The following is a 6,851-nucleotide window of genomic DNA, read 5'->3' as shown; positions in this document are numbered from 1 at the left end:
AGCTGTGTTTATCACTTTACAGCCTATTGTGGTAGTGGCACCATCACTGTCCAGTCTTCTCCCAGATCACATACATTTACCTTTTGTAGTTGTTGATAAGAACTAAGGCAGAGGCAGGAGACAATAGTGTGTTTCTGTATCTCTAGGACAGGGGTCCCCAACCTTAAATTTGGGTCTCTCTTGGATTCTGAGAAGAGCTAATTTGGCCAGTCACAAAATGTTGGGAAGTTCCAAACCAAGTACCTCCTATGATTGAGGCAGCTGTTTCTAAAAGAGTAGCCCTACAATTGGGGGGGAGGGGTGGGCTCCCTCTTGGGTATCCTGCCCCCCCAGGGAAAGTGTATGCGCAATACATAGCCTCTCCTTCCCGGTGTAGTGAACGCCGCGTGGTCACTGTCCAGCTATGCCTGGCAGATGGTCACTGCAATGGCCTCTCCTGCATTACTGCATCCATGGCAACACCTTCTCGCTGGTCCCCCCCGTTTCTCACAGAGTTTGCCACGTCATGGTGCGACCGAATGTCCGGCGGTATAACCGGATGGGCAGGCTGGGCTCACCAACCTCGCCAGCCAAGAGAAGGAAAACTCTAACATCAAACCCAGGCAGATAGAGCTCGTTAATGTAACACCTACCACCTGGAGGACTCGCTGCCGGCGTCCCGGCTTACTGGGCCATGGCAGATGACCCCAAGGTGAAAGGGTGGAGCCAGTACTGCGCACACTATGCTTCACCTAAAAATTCCTCTGCACAGGCCTGAAGGGCATATCCACATCCACAACCCACAACACACCAAGTCCTGCAGCGATGGGCAAGGGGCGAAACGGCAGGTGGAAGATGCCACTGGAAGCCGCAGTCCCGATCCTGCATGTAGGCGGTTCAGGGTATTGGTCGCCTGATGCTGACCCGGAGACGAAAGCATCTTTCGGCAGCACCCTGAACGACCAAGCAGCCTTATCTAGGGACAGCACTGCTTGCTCCACACGGAGAGGGGCCTAGAAAAGGTGGCCTAAACAAAGCTCGTCTCCCCCAGCCCAGTTGGCTAGCCGCGGTCAACAGGCATCCTTACTTGCGGTCAAAAAATAACAAAGAATCTCACTGCTACAGCACCAACCCCAAATCAGACTTTTCTCTGCAGCCACTGTGGCCGGATCTGCCTGTCCCGCATTGGTCTTGTCAGCCACCAGCGAGCCTGCAGCAGACGTGGACTACTGCACCCTTCTTAAATCTTCGTTCGCGAAGTCAAGCCGAGAGAGACCTACAAAAGAAAGCAGATGCCTCCAAGACTCTTCTGAAGCAGCTCCTGCTCCATTGATGAAGAGGCAGAATAGGCTCTTTACTTTGGGGAAGAAATCAAGCCCATAGTCATGGGGGCATTTGTGGGCAATGCCCCATAAATGAGTGCTGCCCACACAGAGAAAAAAATAAGAGATTAAAAAGAATTAATATATTTTAAAAATTTAAGATGTACATGGGATTTCTAAAACCCTAACTCCATGCACAGTCAGGGAAGCTCCAGTCTCATTTTTCTTTTTTCTAGGCAGGAAATAAATAGGTTTTTAAAAATGCAAAATAAATTAAAATGAAAATGCAAAAGAGAAAGCATTGGAGACTCCCTCCTCTCTGACTCATGTAGACAAGGAAGCCAGTAGAGTCACAAGGGCTGCAGGCAGGGGAGCTGTTCTGTTGGGAGCTTCCAACTCTCTTATTTCCCTCCCTCCCCCTTTCCACCAGCTCCCTGCCACCCAAATTTTTCTGGCTACACCCTTGGAAGAAATGCTTTTGGGAAGAGGGAAGTGGGTACCAGGCAATGATGAGTACCATGGTTCCCAAAGGTGCCACTTCTGGGATCACTGGGATATGTCCACTTATCTCCTTCCAACTTCTCTGTGGGGATCTAAATCCTTTTTAAAAAAAAAAAAGACAAATGTGGTGGAACTTGACAGATGTGGAAGTCCTGGCTTCAGATAAGGCTATGCCCAATTTTTTACATACCTTCTGGCAGTGCTGCTGTTTTCGTAATTATGAACCACTGCCATGATTCCAGTCTCCACGTCAAAATGGATCGGTGTAGGTACCATCTGAATTTGCCATTGTGCAGAGTGCAGTAGGATTACCATATTAGTATAATTTTGATACCACTGGATTTGAACTTTGTTCTGCTGCTTGGCTACCCACCTGAATCCATCTTAGATGATGACTGAATACAGTGTAATGTCAATGATCAGCTTAACGACAACAACAGCACACTGAATATGTCTCACTTGGAAAAGCATCACATTTTTCCAGTGTTACCTTTAATTTGTATTTTCTTTAAATTCTACTGAGAGTTTATACATAGCATTGTTGGGTACCTTAACACTTCAAGATGGAAAGAGAAAGAGAAATGTCGTAAATCTGTTTTGAGAAAGCATGTGGAACAGCATCACCCAGTGGTTGGTCTTGTAAAGTGTGCTACAAAATGATCCAGTTTTTGCTTATGAATGTTTATTTAGCTTTATGGCTCAGCATAAATAAATGAGACAGCAGAAAATATAATATGCATGATTTGTAGTTGCGCTTTTACAGGCTTTCCATTTGTTTCAGAACAGTAATGGCAAATGTCAACATTTATGACAATGAATCATTTCAAAGGCATTTTCCAATTCATGAAGTACTTTGCAGTTTGAATCAGGCTGAGATATGGAAGCAAATACACACCACTTAATTAACTAATCCTTACCCTGGCCACACAATGCCTTCTGAAATAAAAGCAGCCTTGTTTTCAGGGGGCCAAGTACAGTGAGGGACGAGCATTCCAAACACGGATAGCAGCTACTGAGCATGATCGCATGTGCTCCACGTTCCCGTCTGATGCACTGTGTGCACCAGCCAGAGGCAGTGTAAAAAGTGCAAAAGGAAATGTGGGAGGTGGACAACAGGAAAGAACCAAGTTGTTAAATGGTTCGCACATGTTAAACAAGAACAACATTTTAGTACCTGAGTAGTAACTGAGTGCTTTAGTTTGGGACAAGTCTTGATGGTTTCTGTCTTGCTATTTCAAGTCCAGTTCCAGACTTCAATCACCCCCTTCATTGTTTTAATGCTACTCAAGGTCACTAAGCATTCAGACATAATGATGGTAATGGAACAGAAAAATCAATTCCTAGCTTTCTGTTTTATTTACTGGCCAGATTGAAAAATCAATTTTATCTTCTACTTGCTTTTTGAATCAAATACATACCAACCAACCCCCCACCCCCTCCGGCTACTGTGTTGGACCTATTTAAGCGAAATATATTTATTCAGCTAGCACCCGATCCAAACTATGTTTGTGATGCTAAATCCTCAGCATACTGGAACCAATGAGGCTAACAATCGTTTGTGTAGGACTAAATGCTGTGTGAATCTGGTACAAAATAAGCCAAACCGCATCAACCTACTTGCCTTTCAGAGCTTCCTGTAACATCCTCATATAACCAGTTTGTCTGCAATCACTACCACTTTTCAATGCACGGTTGTGTGTCTGTGTACATTTTGTAACTGCTGTCACAAAGACAAACAGTCAGTTATGAATCTCTTCATCCTTCCGTGTAAGGGCAGCACTGAGGGCCAATCCCACTGGAAGGAAAAGATGCAGGATTCTGTTGGAGCTGACCATCCCAGAGCCAGTATTTTGGAGAGAGGAAGTGAAGCATGCGAGATTGTGAGAGCTCAGTGCTGCTTTCCCATGCGACATAATAACAAAAAAAATGCCCCTGGGCCTGCACAGGTAAATTTCCCTCAACCTTTAAAAAAATCTGAGATCAAATTTACATAAAAAGTCTGACTCCAGGCAGGCTTAATTCCCAGCATCTCTCTTTTTTTGGGGGGGGGGCAGAATTAATCACTGAATTGGGAGGGGGGGAAGGGCTCTGGGAGAAATTCTTGCTACTTAATTTTCTACTAGGAGACACTAAACAAGCCATATTCAGTAGATGGGTCTTTTTAAAAAAAAAATCCAGAAAGCTTGGTTGATGTGGTGGATTAGGCATAGTGGACAATATTCGTTATCAAACCACCCTGAATTAAAGTGAAATTACACAAACTGTACAGAAGAAGTGAAAGGACTGAGTATAGCTAATAAGGTAGGGTGGTGTTTTTTTTGTTATTTTCCCCTGTAGGTTTATAGCAGCTGGAGGGGGGAGATCAGGGAAAACCACAGAAGGGGGGAATGAATTACTTCTAGGGCTACATTCCTGTCTTAATTCCTTCCCATCCCTCCTTATCTCAGGTGGGGAACCCTTGGAAGTTCTCCCATAACATAACATCAAGTTTGAACAGAACTTGTATATCACGGTTTCCACACAATCTTGAAATTTCTTACAGAAATTAAATACTAGGAGCAAGACTGGAATACCATGTGAAAGAGAAAGGACACACTGCTTTGGGCTGCAAGTAGTAAAGGATGCTGTTGTTCTAGGGAAAGCAACAACTGGAAACTGCTTGTATAATGACAGCTGTATTCTGCAGAGGGCTACAGGGAACATCCACTCTACTCACAATGTATGCATGCTACAATACTGATGCAATTACCCTCTCTAGCTTATCAATTATATATATAATGGTGCAGGAAAATACTTTGCAGGTATGCCGAACTGCCCTACATTATTGTGCTGGTTGTACAGAACTATGATGACCTTTCTCCACTCTCTCTGTTCCACAGGTTCAGGGTTACAGGTAGGTCAGGAAGTCGCATGTCACTCACTACCTGTCTTGCTTCTTTTAAAATATATAGAGAGCCATGACTATTTCACATACCAGGCCCTCTGTCTTACAGAAATATTACAAGACAGGGCAAGCCAGTCCCTTTTAATTACTACCCGTCCTTCAGACACTGCACAGAGCTACTGGGGTTGGGGACTCAAACATTCATACACTGCCACCATTTATTTGTGTGTGTGTGTTCCCTTGAGACAACCAGCTCACAGGATTAAACAAGGAATTAACTGACTTAAACATAGCAGTGGAGTAGATTAAACAGGTTACAATGCTGCTTTCAGTAGAACTTTAAAACTATTTCTCTACTCAGCATTTGGGTTTTTAAAAAAATTACAATTTGACCTTTTTCTAGTGAGTATTAAGTTGTTCTTCTCCACAGCTTCACTTAGCCAGACTAACTTTCCACAGAACTAAGTCTCTTCCTCTCCTCAACATTCTGCCAGCTCCCATTGGCCACTCTTAGAGAGAGGTGGAACCTAACCTGTCTGTCACAAGAGCAACCCAACTTCATAAAAAACCCTTAAACAAATTTCTCTCTTCTTCTGAAACATTATAGCAGGACAAGCACATTTTCCCAACAGCTGTGAAAACTGTTAGGCAAAAGCATGCTTAGTTTGCACTACGGCTAGAGCCAGCAATGCCTCAGCTTGTGAATTTTTTAAAACAATAAACGAGACATATGCCTCCAAGTTTATGATGTAATTAATCTAGATTTGTCAGCATGGGAGTGTCAGACTAGGTTTAGTGTTCTGCCACTTCATAAATCTAGTTTTGCTACAAGCATTATAGTGGATCATCATAATAACCTTCTGAAAGTTAGGTAAATGCTCTATTTCTGAAATTTGGAAATCATTACTTTGTTATGCTAAAACTGCTCTAAGTCTGAAATGGAATATTCTGAATAAAACTGGGAACATTTCAATTTGTACAATTTATCATCATTATAATTTCACAAACTGTATCAAATATGGACTAGGCACGTATTGATACCAAACATTACATGGTCTAACCACCCCCACCCCGGCATTTGGCTTAGGAGTGGCACCATTTGAAATGTGAATGCTTCATGTAATACTGGGGAGGTCCCATGAAGTGACCTATATCCTTAATTCTCAGGAAGAATGGTGAGCTTGGAAATCTAAATTGTACCCTGTGAGACTGCTGACAAGAAGCTGGGGGCCGTTTTCTTTTGTAATTACAACAGAGTAATTGAAATATTCTCCATAAAACAGGATGAAAATACGAAGTAATTTGAATATACTGCTGAGTGTTTGATTTTTTTTATTCCCTTGTGTTTTTGAGAAGCCATTTTTAAGACCTGTGTCAAATTTCAATCTAAAATTAGTTTCATGAATGTTTTGAATTTTTTTTTAAAAAAAGTCTAAGTAGCGAACATTCTCCTCATTTCTTTTTCTTTGTTTTAAGTTCTTAGTTTTGAAAAGGATGTCCCTTTCATATTTAAGTGTATTTAAGAGTGAGATTTTTAAAGAGGAGCTCAAATAAGCAATTAACAAAAAAAATGTGAAATTGGTCAAAAAAGAGAGAGAGAAGAAAAAGATTTATACCCTCCACCCTTCATTGAGAGTGGCTTACAATTTCCTTTCCTTTCCCCTCCCCTCAACAGACACCCTGAGAGAGCTCTTTTGAGAACTGCTCTTGAGAGCTCTGAAATAACCTGTGACTGACCCAAGGTCACACCAGAAGTTGAATGTGGGGGAGTGGGGAATAAGACCTGGTTCTTCCAGGTTAGTATCCATGCTCTTAACCACACATCTGGATCTGGATCCTATCTTGGCCTTACCTAGTTGAAGGGGAATCTTCTCACCTTCCTATTCCTGCTGCTCCCTACTGAGCCCCCCAAAAGCAAAAGTGGTCCCTGAGGGGATCAGCAGTAGAAGGAAGGAACTGCCCTTGTTCTGCAAACTGAAAAAGGAGGATAGTCCAGTTCACAAATTTGTTCAGTGTCGCAGCTGCCACAGAACAGAAAATAAGCATAGTTTATAGTTGCTTGGTGAAGTGGTACCCATGTTTTTTAAAGTTATCATTCAACCAGGAAACAAAACAGCTAAAACACTAATATATTCAGAAAGGGGTTCTTTTGCATCTCAGTAGAA

This window comes from Heteronotia binoei, chromosome 1 (assembly GCF_032191835.1).
Source record: "Heteronotia binoei isolate CCM8104 ecotype False Entrance Well chromosome 1, APGP_CSIRO_Hbin_v1, whole genome shotgun sequence".
In the NCBI taxonomy this organism is placed as follows: Eukaryota; Metazoa; Chordata; class Lepidosauria; order Squamata; family Gekkonidae; genus Heteronotia; species Heteronotia binoei.
The sequence above is the reverse complement of the archived record's forward strand: the minus strand, read 5'-3'. Positions refer to the sequence as shown.